The sequence below is a fragment of the Lycium barbarum genome, chromosome 12 (assembly GCF_019175385.1).
Source record: "Lycium barbarum isolate Lr01 chromosome 12, ASM1917538v2, whole genome shotgun sequence".
In the NCBI taxonomy this organism is placed as follows: domain Eukaryota; kingdom Viridiplantae; phylum Streptophyta; class Magnoliopsida; order Solanales; family Solanaceae; genus Lycium; species Lycium barbarum.
In genome coordinates this window covers 73,459,640-73,485,760 of record NC_083348.1, presented here as the reverse complement: position 1 = coordinate 73,485,760, position 26,121 = coordinate 73,459,640, and the positions used below count along the sequence as shown (strand labels likewise).

The 26,121-nt window shown below is 39.5% G+C and overlaps 1 long non-coding RNA gene across 1 annotated transcript; it reads right to left on the bottom strand.

Annotated features, from left to right (window-relative positions):
* Positions 1 to 14,029: 14,029 nt before the first annotated feature.
* On the bottom strand, positions 14,030 to 24,460 carry LOC132623864 (uncharacterized). Its single transcript, XR_009576451.1, has 3 exons — positions 23,611 to 24,460; positions 15,837 to 22,938; positions 14,030 to 15,165 (listed from the first exon to the last, which is right to left on the bottom strand). It is a non-coding gene; the product is annotated as an uncharacterized LOC132623864 (long non-coding RNA).
* Between the last annotated feature and the right edge of the window lie 1,661 nt (positions 24,461 to 26,121).

The following is a 26,121-nucleotide window of genomic DNA, read 5'->3' as shown; positions in this document are numbered from 1 at the left end:
ACATTTTACAACATATATATGGTAAAACGTCGGACTGTCCACTACTCATCCTCATCCCCAAAATTTTTGCCCTAATTTTTCTCCGTTCTCCTCCGCTTCTTCCTCCATAACTTACAAAATTTCTTCTCCTTCTCCTTTTCCTCCATTTATTTTCTTTTTAAACCCTGCATTACAGTCTAATTTTTTAAGCAACTTCTTCATCAAAAGTCTTTTGTTGCTATCTAAATTAAGGTATTTTTGCTAACTCATATAATATTGTGTATTTATCGTAGATATAGGATATCTGTTTGTCTTATATATCTTGATTACACGGATTCTTTAATTTTTTATTTGTGTTATTTTAATTTGAACTTTAGACATGATTGTTAAAAGCATTGTTATATAAAAGGTCTGATTTGTTTAGTAGCACTTTTGAAGAAATTTGTTGTTATGTTATTGTTATTTTTGTGGATTGTTATATAAAAGATCTGATTTGTTAAGTTTTTCATTGTACCTTTAATGTGATATTTATATAGTCAGAAAAGTAAAACTTAATTGATGCCTCACTAGCCCAAAAAAAAGATACTTAAAATGTCATGATAATGCTTTATTATATGAGACCTAAGTCTAAGTAGGTGGAAAATTATTTTGTCTATACTTTATAGGTATTAAGGTGGTCCACTATAAGTGGTTTCTAAATAAGGAGTATGGAAGTTGGCTTTATCTAGCCAGTGCATATTTGTTCTGCTAAAATTGGAATAATATTTTTTTTTAATAGTAAGTTACTCCAAATAACTTGATCTGGACTTCAATTTTTTTTTCTCTAAGGTATGGAGCTTCCATGGGTACCCCTACATCCGGGGCCAGAAGTGTATGATGTGTTAACACTCCAAGAGAAGCATCGATCACAGACTGTGTGGGATGGTGCCTTGAGTGGACCGACCGGATGCCTGTTTTCACGCCGCGCGGATACCGAATTTTGGAAGCACGTGAGGCGTCATCCTTTTCATCCTCGCATCCTTGACCACTTTGTCTTGTGTGGATTTAGGGGAGTAGTAGAGGTAGGATGTGTATCATATGATTGGGCAGTCATTACTGCACTTATAGAGAGATGGTGTCCTGAGACGCACACTTTTCATCTGCGTACGGGTGAGGCGACACGACCATCACATTACAAGATATTGAGCTCATGTTTGACATGGTTGTTGATGGTAATCCCATGAATGATCTTAATGCTAGAAATATAAGTATTGTTGGGTGGCAACAATTGATCCACGAGCTTACTGGTTGGGCACCCGGTCTGGATTTTTTTAATGGTGTTAGTAGGTTAGAAGTAAATAAATTAATTGAATATATTAGAGGCTTAGATGACATTACAGATCATACCCTAGAAATTGATGTGCAAAAGCGGGTTAGGTTGTACTTGCTATGGCTTTGTGGCGGCACGATATTTCCGGATAAGTCCGGTGACTTACTTAATTTAGACTATTTGCTTGACATACATGATCTTAGAGCAATGAGTAGACAAGCTTGGGGAGCGGCTGCATTGTCATATTTGTATACTTGTTTATGCCGCGCTTCAATGAGGAAAGCCAAAGATGTGTGTGGATTCATTTCCTTATTGCAGGTACGTGACCTTTAAAATTATATAATTTTATTTGGTTGTCCTATTTGATAGTTATAAGCTTTTTATTTATTTATTTTAAATTTTTAACATAGGTTTGGGCTTGGGAGCGAATTATACCGATGCAGCCACCACCCAGGGCCCTTCAGCCACACACGGCTCTTGCACGAAAGTGGACTCATCGTAAAGCTTTCGAAAATCAGGCACGTGTTGTGCTACCCATATGTAGGGATGTATTGGACAACCTAACAGATGGTCAGGTATTTTATCATAATTATGGTTGTTAATGGCGTTTTGATATAATAGTTACGCTTATGTGTAATTTATTTATTTTATTATCATGTAATTTTATGTTCTTTCTATAGTTTGTGTGGCAGCCTTATTCAAAAGCCTTCATTAATGGACTCCCTGAGTGGTGTCGACATGGCCGGGCTATTTGGCCAACGTTTTATCATATATATGTTGTAAAACGTGGACTGGTCCACGATATACAAATAGTTTTGTATAACGTGGATCAGTTCACGTTTTACAACATATATATTGTATAATGTAGACTAATCCACGTTATACAAAATTATTTGTATAATGTGGATCAGTTCACGTTATACAAAATTATTTGTATAACGTGGATCAGTCCACGTTATACTATTAATTTTTTTTTTGTTCTGGTTTTGACAATGGCAAAAAAAATTGGGGTATAACGTGGAGGAGTCCATGTTATACCCGTTTTGGTATATAAATGGAAGGCAGCCCCTTTTGGTTTATATCGTGTATTTTTATGCCCTTTAGGCTCCAGACTCTAACATCATTAATCATACACACATTTACCACTTAGAACATAATTAAATGATATGTATTCTTACTTTAATTTCGATTTTGTGTAAACATCTCATGCAGCCGTGTGGACTAGCATTTACCGGATAAAAGAATGGAATATTATATGTAGGTGTAGTAACCATTTTGGAGAGAGTGATTTGCCTAATTTGGCAATGGAGAGCTGTTGTTACAACCAATGAAGCCATCTGAAGATATTTTCTGTATCAAGAACACTAAATAAGGAATATTTGATTGTTTTAGTGAACAATTTCGATGTTGTAGCCAAGATATGATACTGAAAATACATGTACAATTTGCATGATTTACATTGGGACAGCTTCAAAATGGTGATCTTAACGAAGCCTTAATTAGGCATTTTGGCCAATTAAAACGGCGGTACATACCATGCATCTATTTCCTGGTGCTTGCAAATGGCACCATCTTGTTTTTCACATTAGTGCTAGAGTACAAATGATATTTATGTATCTTGTTTTATTTGGAAATATATCACTGACAGTGTTTACTCCGAATTTGGGAAATCAATTGAATTTGTATGCGGGTATAGGATATGTGCTTGGATCTTGATATATGTTTGATAGTGGAAAATAAGCGTGTGAGTATTTAGTAATAAAACGGATAATAACGATAATTTGCTCAATTTGCTATGGACATGAACATTTAGAAGCCATGTTCAATACTTAATGGAAGAAGCACAATATAAATGGAAACAAATGGCCTTGGCCGGATCAGATATTGAGGGAGAGAGATTGTGTATATGAGCTCTTTTATTATAAATGTTCTTGAAAAGTAAAGGAGCCAACCCTTACAAAGGAGGGGAATGTGCTCTATTTATAGTGTGACCTCCATCGGTCTCATATGATGTGAACTAATAAAATAATAGCAACAAGGACAGCTCTGCACGGATTTGGTGGGATTGGACTGACGGCTCCGTCTGACACACGCATGGTGGGTAGTTGACCAGGACAGGACGTTACTGGCGCGTGACCCGCGTGCAACGGCCACACGGACCAACGGCCACGAATGCTCGGGTCACCGGGCTTGGTCGTTCCAATGACGAAGAAGGCAGATCAGTCGGTCCCCTCGCTCCACCGGTTTGCCTCGCATCCGGTTTTTACCGTATACAGATAGCCCCACACTTCCCGGATCTCCGATCTATCGGAGTAACGGGGAGTGGATAACTTCCGAAACCGGTGGCCCTGTCAGCTCGTCGTTACCTTCTTGTTTCTTCGTTTTGAATGTTTGCCATTATTTTGGTCATGATCGTTGGTCCGTTTTAGGACAGGTCGACTCATAGTCATTAATTCACCGTGCCCGCGGGACTTATCCGATGCTTCATAAGTTCAGATGTCTCCGAATTACGATAGGCATTTTCTTCAGGGTCGGTATTTTTTCAACCTTGGCAAAGTTTTTGATGTAGCAGTCCCCGTTTTCGGGGAATTTGCCGAGCTTTGGCTTGGGTCATTGTGACCTTGTCGCCTTTGTCGAATTTCGGGCACAATCCTCGATATAGAGCATGTGAGTGGGGCAGTGCCGGAATACGGCGGTTACCATCGGGGCGAAGTCCTTTTAACAGAAAGACACCCAAGATTTTGTTATACCAGCTTTTGGTAACTTTGCGTTTGCAAAATGCTTGTACATATGAGAATTTTAATTCTTCCTTCCTTAGCCGTAGCAAATGAAAAATGGGACACCATTCATTATGATCGTTTGGTCCTTACATCGGAGGCTATGGCCGGTGGCTGGGCCTTAGTTTTGCCGTAGCAAATGTTGAATGGGACACGATTCATTATGATCGTTTGGTCCTTACATCGGAGGCTATGGCCGGTGGCCGGGCCTTAGTTTTGCCGTAGCAAATGTTGAATGTGACACGATTCATTATGATCGTTTGGTCCTTACATCGGAGGCTATGGCCGGTGGCCGGGCCTTAGTTTTGCCGTAGCAAATGTTGAATGGGACACGATTCATTATGATCGTTTGGTCCTTACATCGGAGGCTATGGCCGGTGGCCGGGCCTTAGTTTTGCCGTAGCAAATGCTAAATGGGACACGATTTATTATGATCGTTTGGTCCTTACACCGAAACCTAATGCAGAAGGTCCGGTCTTGATTTGTTGAGCTCCTCCGTTTTCCACTAACCGGGGTAAACCTCGATGTGGGTATAAGTCCCCTAGTGTTTATCCGAGCTGCAAGATCAGGCGAGCGCTATCAAGTCCCCACTCGTAGGCCGTGACCCCGAGTTCCCGGCCGTCTGTCCTTATTTTTGTTAAGTAACACGTTGTACTTGTTGCCTCATTAAAAACCTTGTCGAAAAACCCATTTTGGGACAAAACCGTACTAAGGAAAAGAGTGCAACACGCGTTTTCAGACCTAGATCCTAAATTTATCCGGTACTTGACTTCCTGCAAAAAGAAAAAGGTTAAACATGAGGTGTCCATACCTTAGCAGTAATATCCCTTCAAATGAGCCACGTTCCGGTTGTTGCACAATCGCTGCCCGTCCACGGATTCCAGCTGATACGATCCTTTGCCCGTTACCTCGGTTATCTTGTACGGTCTTTCCCAGTTCGGACCCAGTTTTCCTCCGTTGGGATTCTTAGTGCCCAAGGTATCTTTCCGAAGCACCAAGTCCCCAACTTAGAAATATCAAAAATTGGCTCTCCGATTGTAGTACCTTTCCATTCTCTGCTTCTGGGTTGCAATACGGACCAACGCGTTTTTGCGAAGTTTGTCCGTGAGATCGAGTTTCACAGTCGTGGCCTCCTCGTTTGACTCCTCGGTGGTATACCTGAACCGGGGACTCGGCCCGTTTATCACCCCCGCCCGGAGAAATGACTCGGGCCATCTCTTGATTTTTCCGACCTGAAGCTTGGTTTTCGAGAGTATGGCCGATACCTTTCCCTCAATGGTCCGACCTCCGGTTCGTAATTCTTTCGTGATCTCTCCGAGCTTTTGTTCATTTTTACGGGCCCCGGGGGAAGCTCGAGTTGGTCATCCTCTATCCGAATTTTTGACTCGTATCGGTTATGGACATCCGCCCAGGTCACGGCCTCGTATTCCAGCAAGCTTTCCTTTAATTTGAACGAAGCCGTCGAGCTCTGAACATTGAGCCCCTTTGTGAAAGATTGTGCGGCCCATTCCTCCGGAACCGGGGGGAGCTCCATTCGTTCCCTTTGGAACCGGTTGACAAATTCACGCAATAGCTCCTCGTCTCTTTGGGCTACACGGAAAATATCCGCCTTTCGAGCCTGCACCTTTTTGGCTCCGGCGTGTGCTTTTATGAAGGCATCGGCGAGCATTTCGAAAGAAGTGATTGAATGCTCGGGCAGATGATCGTACCAAGTCAATGCTCCTTTTGATAGAGTTTCCCCGAACTTTTTCAGCAACCCGGATTCGATTTCATCATCTTCCATATCATTGCCTTTTATAGCACAGGCGTATGAGGTCACGTGTTCATGAGGGTCCGTTTTGCCGACATATTTTTGGATATCCAGCATTTTGAACCTCTTCGGGATCAATTTCGGAGCTGCACTCGGAGGAAAAGGCCTTTGGATGTACCTCTTTGAATCCGGCCCTTTCAAAATAGGCGGAGCCCCCGGGATTTGATCCACCCGAGAGTTGTATGTCTCCACCCTTTTTTCGGTCGAGTCCACCCGCTTCGCCAATGTTTCGAGCATTCTCAGAACCTCGGTGGATGGACCAGCTCCGGAGCCATTGCTTTCAACCATCTGTGCCTCATCTCTTCTGGGTTCAGCAACACTCTTCGCCTTTTGCGGGGTCGTTTTATCTCCTCCGTTCTGCAGCTGGGCTATTGCGATTCCCTGTTCGGCAATCGCCGCTCTCTGTTCGTGCAACATTTCAAAAATTAAACGCAAGTCAATATTATCATTCGGGGTATCCGGTTCTTTCCGGACTTGTGTCCCGGACAAAGTAATTGAATTGTTAGTATTTAAAGGGTCAGTGGGGTTTGGAAATCCTCGTGGCCCGCTGCCTTCATTTTCGGACACAATCTCGTTGTTGTTGACGTGACCAGATTTCCCACTGTTAGCCATTTGGTCCGTTTTTTCAGAGACGGACAGCAGATGTTTCTGATTTTGATGGGTAAGATAGAGATCAAGATCAAAGACCACTATTATCCTAGCCCCACGGTGGGCGCCAAACTATTTACCCCGAATTTGGGAAATCAATTGAATTTGTATGCGGGTATAGGATATGTGCTTGGATCTTGATATATGTTTGATAGTGGAAAATAAGCGTGTGAGTATTTAGTAATAAAACGGCTAATAACGATAATTTGCTCGATTTGCTGTGGACATGAACATTTAGAAGCTATGTTCAATACTTAATGGAAGAAGCGCAATATAAATGGAAACAAATGGCCTTGGCCGGATCAGATATTGAGGGAGAGAGATTGTGTATATGAGCTCTTTTATTATAAATGTTCTTGAAAAGTAAAGGAGCCAACCCTTACAAAGGAGGGGGATGTGCTCTATTTATAGTGTGACCTCCATCGGTCTCATATGATGTGAACTAATAAAATAATAGAAACAAGAACAGCTCTGCACGGATTTGGTGGGATTGGACTGACGGCGCCGTCTGACACACGCATGGTGGGTAGTTGACCAGGACAGGACGTTACTGGCGCGTGACCCGCGTGCAACGGCCACACGGACCAACGGCCACGAATGCTCGGGTCACCGGGCTTGGTCGTTCCAATGACGAAGAAGGCAGATCAGTCGGTCCCCTCGCTCCACCGGTTTGCCTCGCATCCGGTTTTTACCGTATACAGACAGCACAAGGTTAACGTGTATGCTTTCACTTTAACCTGGTTGAATAACCATGAGGCTGTCGTTATGTTTTTTCCTTCAATGAACTAAACCAAGTTTTGGTCCAAATTAGAGTCAAAGTTTTATGATTTCCAAGAATTTAGGCTTAAATAAATTAGGGAAGATCAGACATGCAGGGCTGTTTGTTAAACTATAAGTGATGCTTTTTAGTACATGAGATTTCATTAGTATGGGTTGCTTCATAAGTCGGATTAGCCTCTAAATTGATTTTCCAGTTTCTATTTTTGAGGAATTGTGGGGATACTTTAAGATACACAAATGGAGGCAAATTAGAATGACTTTTAAATAAAAGCGACGAAATTAGCAAGAGGGTAAAAGTCCGATGTTTACACTAAATAGTTAGATGCATGATATGTGTTTACATATAGTTTTCTTTTAACAAATCATGATTAGAGATACATTTTCATTTTATTCAATCACTTAATCCTAGTAATTAAATTAGTATGATTTAGTATTCGGATGCTAATAAATTTCTATGACAAAACAAAAGGCCAACTTAATGCCTATTGACACGTCAGTCAATATCAATAAGCTAAGGGGGTCCCTTTGCCTAATGGTGTTAGCAGCACTTTAATGGACAATAATAAGCAAATCAAAATCTTACACGTCGCGTCAAATCTGTTGCCTTTAAAATGCAAATAACAATTAAAGTAAATGAGGTTAACTATTTTGCCACTAAAATAATTGGAATATCATATACTGGACTTGATTAGACTAAAATAATAATGACAAATTATCCGACATGTAAGTCCAAATTTCAAACATTGGACAAGGACTTCAAATCAAGCTCTAATCCCTCATCAATAATAGTGTAATACTACATGTCCAAAACAAAACATTGGACAGGGATTTTGGTGCGAATTCCAATTCATTGTCCCCTTCATTAAAATCTCAAACAATTTCTAGCTATATACACGTTAAGACACTTAGTAGGCGTTTGGCCATGCGTTTTCAAACATGACCCCAAACTAGCATTTGGACATGCGTTTTCACTCATGATTTCATGGTTTCAAACTCCAAATCATCCAAAAAGGCATGATTTAGGGTTCGAAACCATAGTTTCAACTTTTTTAAATATAAAGTTAAACTCATGAGTTTATATTTTGTAAAAAAGACGCATAAGGTGGTAGATATTTTTAACAATTACCCCATCAATCATTTACCAATCTCATTAACTTCCACCAACCTTTATTTATGTCTACCAACCTTTAATTTATGTGGGAGGATTCTATAAAGACTAGTTACATTACTATTCATGTTAAATTTTCGTTTTTATTGAACTAAAGTTTGATTAATTGATGTTGTATTGTTTAGAAAAGTCTTCTAGTAGTGTACTAATTTTGTTATGAACTATGACTAGCTCATTTGGTAATATTATATAAGAATCGAGAATGTTTTGATAGTTTTCACAATTTGTGGGGTTTTTATGTGTTAGGATTTGAATCCCAAATCCGACCTTTGTAAGCAGGTTCCCAGGAAAGATTTGAGGGTCACAGCTGGACCACTTAAATACCAACCTCCTTAGACAGAACCTACTTACGCCATGATGTAAGCGAAGAATAAATAGTACACACAGATTTATAGTGGTTCACCTTCAATGTGAGAGCTACGTCCACGTTGCTGCTGCAGATCTTATTAAAGAAGAAATATTACAAGTGTTTACAACACTCAACCTCACAACCCCAATCCCAATTACACTCAAGAAGTTTTACTAAAAATTCTCTCAAAAAACCTTCTCTTACTTAGGCCTTTCACTAAGAGTATTTCTCTTAGATTTTTTCTCTCTTTGGGATGTGTTGTCTTCTTCAATTTTGGTGTGTATGGCAAATGAGAAAGCTTCCCTATTTATAGGTATGAGATAAACCTATTGATGTCATTAGTGACTCAAGCAAGCACTTGACAATTTGCCAAAGACAAGGAAGATGTTTTCTTCCTCAAAACAAGGGAAGGGTTTTCTTCCTCAAAACAAGGGAAGTGTTTTCTTCCCTAAAATAAGGGGATGGACCCAACAAATCTCACACTTGAAGGCTAATTTTAATTTGTCTTCACACTTTGATCGATGCAGCAGCTCTTTCCTAGTTTCATACTTCGTGCAGGCCAACTGAAGCTGAACATAGCTTCAGTTTGTCTATCGTCACTGCCTTTGTCAGCATGTCTGCTGGATTCTGACTCCCTGCGATCTTCTCAAGCACTAACGCTCCATCTTCCAAAGATGATCTAATGAAATGGTACCGGAGTTGTATGTGCTTCGTTCGAGCATGGTAGACCGGGTTCTTTGCCAAATGAATGGCACTTTGGCTATCACAATATAGCACACTTCCCTCGTGGTCCTGATCCAATTCCCGCAGAAAAGATTGTAGCCACATCATTTCCTTTGTGGCCTCCGTCACAGCAACGTACTCAGCCTCACAACTAGAGAGAGCTGCTATCTTTTGCAACTTGGAAACCCAAGAGATTGCAGTACCTCCGTAAGTGTAAACATACCCGGATGTGCTCTTTCTGCTATCAACATCACCACCGTTGTCAGCATCAACATACCCTTGCAATCTTGTTTCTGATTTTCAGAAATACAGAGCTGAACTCGAGCTGCCTTTCAGATATCTGAATATCCACTTCACAGCCTCCCAGTGTCGCTTTCCCGGATTGCTCATAAATCGGCTGACAACTTCCACTGCATGTGCAATGTCTGGCCTTGTACATATCATTGCATACATAAGACTACCGATTGCAGATGCATAAGGTATCTTGTCCATCTGCTTCTTCTCATCCTCGGTTGTCGACGATTGATCCTTTAACAACCGAAGGTGTTCAGCCAAAGGAGTGCTGACTGGCTTGGCATCATGCATGTTGAACCTTTTGATAACTTTCCTCACATATTTTTCTTGTGAGAGTTTGATGCCTTCTTTCTGTTGAAATCCCTTTGCAACCAGCCTTGCTTTATAACGCTTGCTTCCATTGGGTTCTTCCTTTATCCGATAAACCCATTTGTTTTGCAATGCTCTCTTATCCTTTGGCAACTTGGCTAACTCCCATGTATGATTTGCAGATAGTGAATCCATCTCATCTTTCATTGCCAGCTCCCACTTAGTCGATTCATCGACTTGCATTGCTTCTTCATAACATTCCGGCTCCCCTCTATCAGTGAGTAGAATGTAGTTGAGAGATGGAGAGTACTTGTGAATCGACTTCCTGATCCTGGATGATCTACGCAGTTCTGTGATTGGCGTCTGTTTATTTGTTTCAGAATCAGCACTTTCATCAGCACCTTCTCGGATTGTTTGTTCCTCTGCCTCGGCTGTACCTGGCTGCGGTTCAGGTGTCGGGAAGTCCCTCAAATTGACTATTTCCGATTCCTTGTCCTGACATTCTGAATTTTTTTGCAACTTGTCTTTGTACAGTACCTCTTCGTTGAAGACAACATTCCTGCTTCGGATGATCTTTCGATTTTGTTCATCCCAAAATCGGTAACCAAGCTCGGTGTCACCATAGCCAATAAACTAACACTTCTTTGATTTTGGATCAAGCTTGCTTCTAGCCGTATCATCATTATGAACATATGATAAGCAGCCGAACACTTTCAGAAATGAAAGATTTACCTTCTTGCCACTCCAGACTTCTCTTCTGAAATCCAAGGAAACTGACGGTCCTCGGTTAATTAAGAAGGCCGCGGTATTGACTGCATCTGCCCAGAATGTCTTGGGCAGTCCAGAGTGTATTCTCATACTCCGAGCATGCTCGTTCAACGTTTGGTTCATTCTTTCGGCTATTCCATTTTGTTGCGGCGTTCCAGGAATAGTCTTCATCATCTTGATCCCATTATCGGCACAGTACCGTTTGAAATCACCATCGGTGTATTCTCCGCCGTTGTCGGACCTCAAACACTTCAACTTGAGGTTTGTTTCATTCTCGACCATGGCTTTCCATCTTTTGAATACACTAAACACATCGGATTTATTTTTCATAAAATAAACCCATACCTTCCTGGTTGAATCATCAATGAAAGTCACGTAGTAGTGTGATCCTCCAAGAGAGGGGACAGTGGTAGGACCCCACACGTCTGTGTGCACCAATTCCAGCTTACCTTCAACTCCCTGCCTGCATTTGAGAAGCTTACTCGTTTTTGTTTTCCGAGAATGCAGCTCTCACACGTATGAAGGTCCACCGTCTTCAGCTCCGGAATTAAGCCATTTGTCACCAACAGCTTCATCCCCTTTTGGCTGATATGCCCCAGCCGACAATGCCACAAATCTGTCTTCTTTGTGTTGTCAACCACAGCAACAGTATCACGACAGCTAGTCGTCATGTAGAGAGTGCCAGTCTTCTTTCCTCGGCCAACTACCATAGCACCTTTCGCCACCTTCCAAGACCCATTACCAAAGTTGAGATCATATCCCTCATCATCAAGCTGACCTACTGAGATCAGGTTTCGCATCAGCTTTGGAACATGTCTAACTTTTGTAATCTTCCACGAGGATCCATTTGACATCTTCAAATTAATGTCTCCCGTGCCAACAATGTCTAGCGGCTCTCCATCGGCTAAATAAACTTTGCCGAGATTCCCAGCCACATAGTTTGTCATTATATCATGATGCGGGGTGGTATGAAAGGACGCTCCTGAGTCAAGCACCCAAGAGTCTATCGGGCTGTCAACCGATAGCAAAAACGCATCGCCAATGTCTTCCGTAGCAACGTTGATTCCATCCCCCTTGTTGTCCTCCTTCTTTGGCACCCTGCAGTTCTTCTTGAAGTGACCTGGTTTTCCATAGTTCCAACACTCGAGTGTTCGTCCTGGTCTGGATTGACCCCTGCCATTCCTTGACTTCGATCTGCCCCTATTTCGGTTGTAGTTTCTGTCATAATTTCTGCTTCTGTTTTCAACATTAAAAGCAGAACTCGTCGATGCCTCTCCAGAATCTGTCCTGCGCACCTCCTCAGCAAGGATACGATCCCTAACATCGTTGAACTTTAGTTTGTCACTGCCGACAGAATTACTAACCGCTGCTCTCATTGGCTCCCAGCTATTTAGTAGGGATGCCAACAAAATTAGAGCTTGTACTTCATCATCGAAATCAATTTTTACCGATGACAATTGATTTACAATGGTATTGAATTCATTTATGTGTGCAGCAACATGAGCATTTTCCATCATCTTTAGATGAAATAGTTTCTTCATGAGAAATACCTTATTATTTGCCGAAGGTTTCTCTTCATCATATCTGCGGTGGTCTTCTCCTTTGCCACGTTGTGAGCAACGTTCTTCGACAGCGTCAGCCGAATGACTCCCAGAACTTGTCTGTCGAGGAGATCCCAATCTGCTTGCTTCATCTCCTCTGGTTTCGGACTCAGAGGTTCATGAAGCTTTCTGCCATATAAATAATCTTCAATTTGCATTCTCCAGAACGCAAAATCTGTACCATCGAATTTACCGATGCCGTGCGTTGTACCATCTTCACCTCCCATCGTTTCTAAATCACAACACAACCTGTTGCTCTGATACCAGTTGTTAGGATTTGAATCCCAAATTCGACCTTTGTAAGCAGGTTCCCAGGAAAGATTAGAGGGTCACAGCTGGACCACTTAAATACCAACCTCCTTAGACAGAACCTACTTACGTCGTGATGTAAGCGAAGAATAAATAGCACACACAGATTTATAGTGGTTCACCCTCAATGTGAGAGCTACGTCCACGTTGCTGCTGCAGATCTTATTAAAGAAGAAATATAACAAGTGTTTACAACACTCAACCTCACAACCCCAATCCCAATTACACTCAAGAATTTTTACTAAAAATTCTCTCAAAAAACCTTCTCTTACTTAGGCCTTTCACTAAGAGTATTTCTCTTAGATGTTTTCTCTTTTTGGGATGTGTTGTCTTCTTCAATTTTGGTGTGTATAGCAAATGAGAAAGCTTCCCTATTTATAGGTATGAGATGAACCTATTGATGTCATTAGTGACTCAAGCAAGCACTTGACAATTTGCCAAAGACAAGGAAGATGTTTTCTTCCTCAAAACAAGGGAAGTGTTTTCTTCCCTAAAATAAGGGGATGGACCCAACATTATGTCTATAAGAGAAAATACAACTTAAAATATCTAAATTTCACGTCCAAACATGGTTTCAAACTATGTCCAAATTGGGCCTTAGAGTCGGCAACTTGATTAACCCACAAAGTGGAATTTTGATCCAAAATATCCACTAAAAAAAAAAAAGTTACAATACTACCTTTTGCACAACGTAATAGGTAGTATTATTTAGCAGCCCACGTTTTTTAAGTGTTCACTTTCAGCTCATGTTTTTTCTATTTAATATGAATTTTAGATGAGGTAAAAACTCATCAATTTCATAAGTTTAAGTCATATTTTTTCAAGTTCTTGAAAAAAAAAAAACAACTCCAAAGTTCATAAAAAAAATGGTCTCTTCTCATTCCACTGTTAAGATTTCTTTATTTTGGGATGGAGAGATTCTTCATGATAATAATATTGTTCGTTATAGTATTAAACCACAATACCATGTTGAATTTCCAACTACTTTGGTTTACGAAACATGACTCAATGTCATACACAAAAAAATGAAAAGTAATCATGAGTATGGATTATCTGTTATAGGCAGATATCCAATATTCATTGCACCGCAGGGTTTAGTGCTTTATGGGGAGTTGAATATCATTGATGACGAGTCTTTGAGGGAATATTTAAGGGCGCCGGAAGAATATAAGGGGTTAATCCACCTCAATGTTCTTGAAATGTATGTGTTGCACCCCATTTTTACCAAAGGCTAAACAAAGCACAACTTATGGAGCTCTGAAATAATTAATTATGTACAGAGTCGCCACCTAGCTTTTAAGGTATACTAGGGTACCTATAAATTATTAATATATGCAGCTTAACATGATCTACGAAAATAAGTGAGATTCTAGGTAAGGGTTCAAATTATTCCGAAGGGAAGGTGTTAGGCATCCTTCAGAATCCACAAATGTGGTTCCCGGCTGGACCAATTTAACTATTCGAGGGATGTGTAAAAAGGCTTGATTATTATTTACAAAAATTAGTAGAGTTTAGACTAAAGAATAACTAATATGACTATTCACATAAATAATCGTGCAATACGTATTTTATACATATGTGATATAATAATTATTTTTTAAAAAAAAAGTTATGTGCAACTTAGAAGCTTGGGTATGTGACAAAGGTATCAAAAATGAACATAAAATTATTTCGCACTCGAAGTGAGTTAACTAATTTAACTAATTAGGTATGTACGCCCAATCAATTAATTATGAGAGTATATTCTAAAGCCTAAATATTGAGGAAAATCACCCTATTTATTCACTTAAGTGTGCTCAGTTATTGAATTAAAACTCTAGCGAAACATGATAACTATAAGAATATTAGCTACAAAAATAATAACTGTCTAATATTAATTTGTCTAAAACACATAAAATTTAAATCACCTAAGCAGATCATAAATAAGTACCACCAACCTACACCCTAAAAAGTAAAATTTCACTATATTTTATGCTTGCATAATTTAAGAATGTAAACAAAATATATAAACAAAAAATTTAAGAAGCTATTTGAACTTCTTTTGAGTGTCATCTTCAAAAAAGTAACTCCAGATACCTGCATGAGACTTAATAAAAATGTTAGTAAGATAATAAATAATTATCGGATGAATTAAAGAAATAATGAATAAACTTAAAATAAAAACCCGTCTTTGTACATGGAAGGCCTTGGAAATCGACGGAAATTTCTTCATCGGCCAAACTTTAGCATATACGTTTCTTGCATTTGAAGGTGTATTTCTTTTCTATCTTCAAGTTTCAATTTTCCTCTGCTCCTTGAACACAATGTATTCAACAAAAGGAAGTACCAAAGGTTGCAACACCTGCAATGCCAATTATGATTTATCATTGCAAAAGTATATCCGGAGAAAGTAAATTAAAGTTATATATTCACAGGTATATCAGATATTAGGTTCAGAGAACTTGAGAGGAAAAATAAAGTGGGGAAATGAGCCTACAACACATTGGATGTTAAATACAAAATCTATGTGATCAACATAACATATTATTGACACGAAAACTACAGCAGTTATCCAATGAAATATCAGCAAATAAATCTGTGGAAATCCTGATGAAAAAATATTAAATCATACCTTCAGTCAAATGATAGAAAATGGTAACCTTAAGAGTGACTTTTCCAGTGAGCTTACTGGAGAAACATACAGAAAACTGATCTGGGAGAGAATGAGATGTTTCTCACTTATGTACCAGCGGATAAAAGGGAATGAAAGGATGATTAATTAGCATATATTCTCACCTCATTAATGTGTGGATACTGGGGTCCTTTAGGGCAGATTGAAGAGATCAATAGCATATACAATTATGTAAAATGAGGGAACAAAACTTACTGCAATCAAAACTTAACTAAATTATAGTGCTTGTGCTTCAAGAAAATGTGCACGCTTACTTTAAGACACATAAATATAATCCACAACCATTTACATTGGAACAAATTAAGGAATCACTGAGCTATGGAGGAAAATAGTAAACTTACTCAAAATTACAGCAGAAGTGCTAAAAAACATTGACAACATCAAGGTGGTTAATTTTTTTGTTTTAGTTCTTATCAAGCTGTTGAACTACAACTGTCATCAGTGACATTAAATTGAAATCATACTAAAATGCTTGAGACAAAGCCGCTCAGAGGTTGTTGGGGCCAGAGGCGGAGATAGAATTTAAAGCTTGTGGGTTCGGGATTCTAATTAGTTTAAGTTATTGGGTTCTAACGTAATAATTTATACATATTCAATAATTTTTTTCAAGACAGTGGTCCTGTTCCAGTGAGAAGATGAAGGGGCTGTTTGGTTGTGGTGGGGGATTCGCCGGAGCTCCGAGCTCCGGCGTGGAGGAGAGGCTGGAAAGAGAGAGATGTGGCGGATGGAGTAGAGGGAGACGAAGGGGGGCTGTGCGATGGGAGGAAGAAGCAGTGGGGGCGGGGGCGAAGGGATAGTGGTGTTGGTGTGGGATTCCGGTGAGCTCGTCACCGGAGAAGATGGTGGAAGGCGGCGATTTCGTTGGGTGAGGAAGAAGGAGTTACGGGGCAGTGGGGTCGTGGAGTGGTGGTGTGCGGGCTGGTGTGCACGCTGAAGAGAGGGAGGGAGACGAAGAGTTCGCCGGAGCTCCGAGCTCCGGCGTGGAAGGATGGCGGCTAAGAGAGAAGTGAGGGGAGAAAGAAAATGTTTAGGGTTTTGTTTTTTTAGAAGAGAGAGGGGAGAGAAAAAATGTTTTGAGAGAGAGAGAAAAAATTTGTGTTGTGCTTGTGTGTGTATGTGTTGGATTTTTGCTCTTCCCACGAGCTTTATGTCAAAGTAAGGAATATTACAATGGTTTGCAAATGCTCATTTTAATAGAATAAGCACTGTACAATAATGTGGCACCAATCTGATGCATATGGGCTAGATTTTAATATTGTCCTCCCCTTTCTTTTATATCTATATAATAATAATCCCACCAATTGACATATTGCTCTTCCACCTTTCACGTGCAACTTTGCATTCCACGGAATATGACTCATTACAATATGAATACATAATACTACTAATTTAATTTGCTTCATCCATGAGGTACTACCATAGTTGCTTCCACGTTTCCAATGCACATGGGCATGTCCCCTCAATTTATCCATTAATTCCCAACCAATTTATTTACTTCCACTATAATGTCCCCACTTAAATCAACTATAATGTCCCAACCATGTGCAAAATAATGATTCTTGGAAAATAACAATAAATTGAGAAAATTCCTAAAATAAGAATAATCATCAATAAATTGTTGAAAAAATGTAAAAATGTGTAAAAATATATTTCGTGCTCTTTAACGAATCAAGGCCCCCCAAAACGTTAATTTTAAGCACGTCGAGCCAAAATTAGGTGTCAACAACTTGTCCCTCTTCGACCGGAGACGATGAAAGAGTTTTCGGACGAAGACGTTGACATTTATCCTATTTTGGCTCGACAAAGAATTGCTAAAAGGATATGTACGGAGAAAGAGGCCAGACGTTGGTAGAGCTTTGACAATACTCTCAGTCCGTCGGCAAGGTTGCGATAAAAATAAAAATGATAAAAAGGGAAGGATTGTATACTTACTGGGGAAAGAATGATTCTCGTCCCGATGTGACCGAACTCTGCATAGAGCTTCCTACATATCTCGTCAATCACGAGAATCAGGTCAGTGTAGTTCGAAAGGTGATAACTAATGGATGCTGTGGCAAATTTTGATCGTCCAATCAAATTTTGCCCCAGTGTTGTTAGAATGGTCCTAGCAAGTGTAGGACGAAGAACGGTCGTGCTATGTAACGCCTTTGCTTCGGCGAAGAATGCAGGTACAGAGCAATGCGTCTGCGAGCCTACACAGAGCATTTGAAGACAATAACAAAGCAATGCAGGTGCAGCGCGATGCCTTATGCAGAAATTTTCAAGGGGCGGTGCGCGGCCCGTGCAACATATGAAAGGCGGTGCTCAGCCTTATGCAGAAATTACAAAAGGGCGGTGCGCAGCCCATGCAAAAATTACAAAAGGGCGGTGCACAGCCCATGCAACATATGAAAGACGGTGCTCAGCCTTATGCACAAAATTGAAAGGGAGGTGCGCAGCCCAGGCAGCATATGAAAGGCGGTCTCAGCTTTATATAGAGATTACAAAGGGCGGTGCATGGCCCATGTAATATATGAAAGGCGGTGCTCAGCCTTATGCAGAAACTTAAAAGGGCGGTGCATAGCCCATGTAACATATGAAAGCGATGCGAAGGGCGGTGCGCAGCCCGTGCATCATATGAAAGGCGGTGCTCAGCCTTATGCAGAAATTACAAAGGGCGGTGCATGGCCCATGTAACATATGAAAGCGATGCGAAGGGCGGTGCGCAGCCCGTGCATCGTATGAAAGGCGGTGCTCAGCCTTATGCAGAAATTACAAAGGGCGGTGCATGGCCCATGTAACATATGAAAGCGATGCGAAGGGCGGTGCGCAGCCCGTGCATCGTATGAAAGGCGGTGCTCAGCCTTATGCAGAGATTACAAAGGGCGGTGCAAGGCCCATGTAACATATGAAAGCGATGCGAAGGGCGGTGCGCAGCCCGTGCATCATATGAAAGGCGGTGCTCAGCCTTATGCAGAAATTACAAAGGGCGGTGCATGGCCCATGTAACATATGAAAGCGATGCGAAGGGCGGTGCGCAGCCCGTGCATCATATGAAAGGCGGTGCTCAGCCTTATGCAGAAATTACAAAGGGCGGTGCATGGCCCATGCAACATGAAAGGCGGTGCGCGGCCTTATGCAGAAATTACAAAGGGCGGTGCATGGCCCATGTAATATATGAAAGCGATGCAAAGGGCGGTGCGCAGCCCATGCATCATATGAAAGGCGGTGCACAGCCTTATGCAGAAATTTAAAAGGGCGGTGCATGGCCCAGGCAGTAATAAAAAGCGGTGAGCAATGCAGGTGCAATGCAATGCGGCTGCGAGCATACGCAGAGGCATTTGAAAATAATAAAGCAATGCTGGTGTGGAGGGTAACGCCTTTGCTTCGGCGCGAATGAAGTGCAGAAGGTAAGGTCCTTAGGCCATGAAATGGTGGCTTTAGGCGATGAGAATGATGCCTTTAGACTATGACGCCCTCGATGTCCTGTTGTGGGGCTGGACGAGCCAATGCAGTGTCCTACTGCTGGATGAGCCCGTGCCTTTTCTCTCAAAATGTGCCATTGGTGGAATTTTTGAGGGCCCCCTCAAAAATTCTGTCCCAGTTTAAACAAACAAAAATTCGCATACTTCCAGCGGAAAATGATGTGCACTTGTTATTTTTTTTTTAAGCTAACTCAAAAATGTTCTCCCAATTTCATGCTTCAGCGGAGAAATACGAGGATCTTTCATGGTAAGACCAGATGTCGATACCTCGTAGAGTTAGTAACAACACAACAACATTGAACTATATTTACTGTGCAACGATAAAAAACAAAATTAAGAAAAAAAAAATAACAAAATCACGAAAGCAAAATCTAGCAAAATTGTTTTTTTTTTTAATAATAAAAATGATTGATATAACATGCCCCGACTTCAGTTGGTACCAACAATTAGTATTGTGCATAAGAATTCACCATTATTTATCGTCCAACAAACCAAGATCGACTTATTGGTAATTTCTATAGCTTCAAGTGGTACCTCAGACATACCTAAAGATCGACAAGATTGGTTCATTTTGGTTCAAACAAGGATTATGAACTATACCTATCCTCATGTTTCAAGTGCCCTCACCAGAAAGAAAGTGTCTTTTCACACATATTCAGTATTTTTGAACTTTGAGACATCTAGAGAAGTACACTCAAACTCAGAAAGATGTTCAATGCTTGCAATTGTAATACCATAAGCTTGGCCGTCATGTAAGTATCCACTAATGAGAGAAACCTTAGCATAGAATCACGTAGGGCTTGTTATGGTGTTGTAATGTAGGCTTGGGAAAAGGGTAGGATATTATTTGGGTAAGGAGTGACTAATCCTTCCGTAAGCGTTGCAATATGTCTGTGCTTAGTATTTGTGTGCTCTGACGCTGATCTACTTTGTTTTATTGTCCCTTTCTTTTGTACTTGTGCGACCTCTTTTGCAAGTTAAAGCCCTTTTTTTTTTGTTTAGGGTTGCATGCCCGAGACTCTGTGGGGATTAAGAGAATTGACCTGGGTTGTATGCCCGAGGTCTTGATACTAATTCCGGATTGTATGCCTGAGTGTGAAAAATAAAAAGGAATAACAGGTTGTATGTCCGAGATCCCAAATGACTGAGGTTTTTTTTTTTTTTTTTTTTTTTTGTTTTTGTGGGCTCCTTCTTGCTTTGGAGGTCGTTCTTAGCCTTTGTTTTTCTGGGACGGTCGAATCTTTTTTTTTTTTTTTTTGGAAACTTCAGCTCCGATCTCTATCCGCAGTTGCACGTTTTTTTAGTACGCTCAGGGAGGTTGGGCCAAGAGAGAGATAGTGCATGTAAGCACTTAGAAATGGTATAGGCTTATGATGTGGTGGCCAAAGAAAAGGCTTTAGGCTCAAAGGGGGAATGCTAGAGATAATGTCATTTGGTAGGCTAGAAAGGCTCAAAAGGATCAAAGAAGGCCTACGATCCTTTTCTATGCTGAGTGTTACTCATAATTTCGCCTCAATAGACATTCAGGCCAAGTTCTAGATCACAATGCAATGCAACTGAACGCTATCTAAAGCTCACCACACAATGCACATGAAACAATGAAGTTGGTTTTGTTCTTGTCTTACAAGCATGCAAGAGAATTTTTCAAGTGTCACTTAAAGTGTGAATAAGAGGTACCAAAAGAATCTATAGTTTACCACGAAGTCAGTACTTTCCATCATATTGATTGTTACTTGTTTCTTTCCTATGCACATTCTAACTGTGTTGGTAACAACCAAGTTAAAGATATGAATCTAAAAAATATTTTTTGTATTTTTTGAATAAGGGTACCGAACCCAAAAAGGATTGCCTACGTATCTCATCTTTGATGAGAATCAGGTGCGCGTAGTTCGTTTAAATAGGATAGAAAGAAATAAAATATTTTTGTGATTTTTCCAAAATAAAGGATTTTTTTTTTATGAATAATGAATACCGAACCCAAAAAGGCTGCCTACGTATCTCATCAAAGAAGAGAATCAGGTGTGCGTAGTTCTTGCTGATGGGGTATAAAATGCATGATTTTTTTTTTTTTTTTTTTTTTTTTACAAAATGCAGGGTTCAACACGAGTCAACTAAAAATAATTAGATAAAGTGCTAAGGCAGTGCAAAGCAAATAACACAATATTTATTTAAAAACAAAACATGTAACAAATAAAGAGTATGTGAAAATGAAAAGAATGTTCGAAATAAAAGACAAAATTCAACCTAGCTAAAAATAACTGCAAAATGGGATGTACAGTAACCTAGGAATTCTAAGAGTTGATTTTTCTATGACACAAGGCTCCCGAGCGGACTACTCGAGTGAGAAGGCTACGCGGTCCCCGTTACTCGGGCACCCCGCGCATACACCAACTCTCCTAAAATTTGGATTCTACGGGAAAAAGAAATCGCGGGTGCGCAAAACACACCTCGCGTGTACGTGTGATAGTGTGAGTTTTCCAGAAGTGGAGGAAATATGAACGGCATGCCATTTTATATATACCGATAACACATATGAATATTAATATAAAACCACCAAAAGATAGCAATCAAAGAGAAACAGTAAAAACAAGATGCATAATTTATAATAAAGTAAAAAATGAGTATGGTAAATAAAACTTGCTAGTAAAAAAGGCAATAATACAGTGTATGAAATTAAAAGCAGATATGTACGTAAACAAATAAGGGAACAAGGGAAAGGATATACATGACGAATAAATACAGGCAAGTAAAATAAAGAAAAATTCAAATAAAGACAACATACCTCGAATAACAAATTGAGTCCATATGGTTAGAACCTAAGTGTCCCCAGCAGAGTCGCCATGTTGTTGCACCCCATTTTTACCAAAGGCTAAACAAAGCACAACTTATGGAGCTCTGAAATAATTAATTATGTACAGAGTCGCCACCTATCTTTTAAGGTATACTAGGGTACCTATAAATTATTAATATATGCAGCTTAACATGATCTACGAAAATAAGTGAGATTCTAGGTAAGGGTTCAAATTATTCCGAAGGGAAGGTGTTAGGCATCCTTCAGAATCCACAAATGTGGTTCCCGGCTGGACCAATTTAACTATTCGAGGGATGTGTAAAAAGGCTTGATTATTATTTACAAAAATTAGTAGAGCTTAGACTAAAGAATAACTAATATGACTATTCACATAAATAATCGTGCAATACGTATTTTATACATATGTGATATAATAATAATTTTTTTTTAAAAAAGTTATGTGCAACTTAGAAGCTTGGGTATGTGACAAAGGTATCAAAAATGAACATAAAATTATTTCGCACTCGAAGTGAGTTAACTAATTTAACTAATTAGGTATGTACGCCCAATCAATTAATTATGAGAGTATATTCTAAAGCCTAAATATTGAGGAAAATCACCCTATTTATTCACTTAAGTGTGCTCAGTTATTGAATTAAAACTCTAGCGAAACATGATAACTATAAGAATATTAGCTACAAAAATAATAACTGTCTAATATTAATTTGTCTAAAACACATAAAATTTAAATCACCTAAGCAGATCATAAATAAGTACCACCAACCTACACCCTAAAAAGTAAAATTTCACTATATTTTATGCTTGCATAATTTAAGAATGTAAACAAAATATATAAACAAAAAATTTAAGAAGCTATTTGAACTTCTTTTGAGTGTCATCTTCAAAAAAGTAACTCCAGATACCTGCATGAGACTTAATAAAAATGTTAGTAAGATAATAAATAATTATCGGATGAATTAAAGAAATAATGAATAAACTTAAAATAAAAACCTGTCTTTGTACATGGAAGGCCTTGGAAATCGACGGAAATTTCTTCATCGGCCAAACTTTAGCATATACGTTTCTTGCATTTGAAGGTGTATTTCTTTTCTATCTTCAAGTTTCAATTTTCCTCTGCTCCTTGAACACAATGTATTCAACAAAAGGAAGTACCAAAGGTTGCAACACCTGCAATGCCAATTATGATTTATCATTGCAAAAGTATATCCGGAGAAAGTAAATTAAAGTTATATATTCACAGGTATATCAGATATTAGGTTCAGAGAACTTGAGAGGAAAAATAAAGTGGGGAAATGAGCCTACAACACATTGGATGTTAAATACAAAATCTATGTGATCAACATAACATATTATTGACACGAAAACTACAGCAGTTATCCAATGAAATATCAGCAAATAAATCTGTGGAAATCCTGATGAAAAAAATATTAAATCATACCTTCAGTCAAATGATAGAAAATGGTAACCTTAAGAGTGACTTTTCCAGTGAGCTTACTGGAGAAACATACAGAAAACTGATCTGGGAGAGAATGAGATGTTTCTCACTTATGTACCAGCGGATAAAAGGGAATGAAAGGATGATTAATTAGCATATATTCTCACCTCATTAATGTGTGGATACTGGGGTCCTTTAGGGCAGATTGAAGAGATCAATAGCATATACAATTATGTAAAATGAGGGAACAAAACTTACTGCAATCAAAACTTAACTAAATTATAGTGCTTGTGCTTCAAGAAAATGTGCACGCTTACTTTAAGACACATAAATATAATCCACAACCATTTACATTGGAACAAATTAAGGAATCACTGAGCTATGGAGGAAAATAGTAAACTTACTCAAAATTACAGCAGAAGTGCTAAAAAACATTGACAACATCAAGGTGGTTAATTTTTTTGTTTTAGTTCTTATCAAGCTGTTGAACTACAACTGTCATCAGTGACATTAAATTGAAATCATACTAAAATGCTTGAGACAAAGCCGCTCAGAGGTTGTTGGGGCCAGAGGCGGAGATAGAATTTAAAGCTTGTGGGTTCGGGATTCTAATTAGTTTAAGTTATTGGGTTCTAACGTAATAATTTATACATATTCAATAATTTTTTTCAAGACAGTGGTCCTGTTCCAGTGAGAAGATGAAGGGGCTGTTTGGTTGTGGTGGGGGATTCGCCGGAGCTCCGAGCTCCGGCGTGGAGGAGAGGCTGGAAAGAGAGAGATGTGGCGGATGGAGTAGAGGGAGACGAAGGGGGGCTGTGCGATGGGAGGAAGAAGCAGTGGGGGCGGGGGCGAAGGGATAGTGGTGTTGGTGTGGGATTCCGGTGAGCTCGTCACCAGAGAAGATGGTGGAAGGCGGCGATTTCGTTGGGTGAGGAAGAAGGAGTTACGGGGCAGTGGGGTCGTGGAGTGGTGGTGTGCGGGCTGGTGTGCACGCTGAAGAGAGGGAGGGAGACGAAGAGTTCGCCGGAGCTCCGAGCTCCGGCGTGGAAGGATGGCGGCTAAGAGAGAAGTGAGGGGAGAAAGAAAATGTTTAGGGTTTTGTTTTTTTAGAAGAGAGAGGGGAGAGAAAAAATGTTTTGAGAGAGAGAGAAAAAATTTGTGTTGTGCTTGTGTGTGTATGTGTTGGATTTTTGCTCTTCCCACGAGCTTTATGTCAAAGTAAGGAATATTACAATGGTTTGCAAATGCTCATTTTAATAGAATAAGCACTGTACAATGATGTGGCACCAATCTGATGCATATGGGCTAGATTTTAATATTGTCCTCCCCTTTCTTTTATATCTATATAATAATAATCCCACCAATTGACATATTGCTCTTCCACCTTTCACGTGCAACTTTGCATTCCAAGGAATATGACTCATTACAATATGAATACATAATACTACTAATTTAATTTGCTTCATCCATGAGGTACTACCATAGTTGCTTCCACGTTTCCAATGCACATGGGCATGTCCCCTCAATTTATCCATTAATTCCCAACCAATTTATTTACTTCCACTATAATGTCCCCACTTAAATCAACTATAATGTCCCAACCATGTGCAAAATAATGATTCTTGGAAAATAACAATAAATTGAGAAAATTCCTAAAATAAGAATAATCATCAATAAATTGTTGAAAAAAATGTAAAAATGTGTAAAAATATATTTCGTGCTCTTTAACGAATCAAGGCCCCCCAAAACGTTAATTTTAAGCACGTCGAGCCAAAATTAGGTGTCAACAGTATGTTGAAAAGATACCTCACAGTCGTAGTGAAGTCTTGGCCAGGACTCGTCAGGAAGCCCCTCAAGTCCTGCCTACTCATGGTAACACTTATACGGACTTGTGTTCTTATGGAGACATTTTAAGTGGTCAAGTGCCGTTGCAAACTCTAAGCCAACAATTTAATTAAAATTATAGTGAAAATTGGTAAATATCCATTTTTTAATTATTATTTTGTGTAGTAGCATATGTTTATTTCATTATATGTATGGTAATAGTAATATTTTTTTGTATCTTTTTAGGGGTTATACACCTGATATGAGTAATATTGGGCAATCCTCTCAGCTCGGTGCAATTAATTATTATCGGTACGTATACTTTTTATTAATTAAATAATATAATTTTTTTGATGTTTAGTATTTACCATACTTGAACTGCCTCTGTAGTGAAAACTATTCACAAAACTCTACAGTGGTACCAAAAGTTAATTTCGGTGCAGTTGATCTTTCTTCCAACCCTGACAATATTGATCATTATCGGTAGGTTCATCACCTTGATATTAAGTAATCCATATATATATTGATGTTGGAATTTAAAATATGTTATCTATTTTTCGTGTAGGAAGAGGCCTTTACTAGATGGTGATGATTATCCAAATCATATAGAAACATCATCGAGCGATAGCGATGATATACCGAACGCAGAGGTATCCGATGATGATGACGTAAACATATCAGATAATGAGGTTGATGTTTCTCATAGGCAGGAACAACAGTTAGTAGAAATAATGCAAAGTCAGCCACACCAGCAAGAATCGCTGGCAGGAAGCCCAATTCATCAACACGTACCGATGGCAGAAACCCCAATTCAGTGGCATTTTGACGTGATTCCATATCTTGACAATCTTCAAGGTTGTGCTGATGCCTTTTTCTTCACCAGATAAGATGATCCAATTTACCAAAAATTATGGAAAGAATCGGTCGATCTTGTAAATGATGAAGTTCACCTTGCAAAAAACATGATGTTCAAATCCAAAAAGGCATTGCAAAGGGCCGTCAAAATTTATAGCTTCAAGGAAATGAAGGAGTTTAGGGTTGATGATTCAACCCGAAAGATATGGAGACAGGTTTGCAGACGACAGTATTAA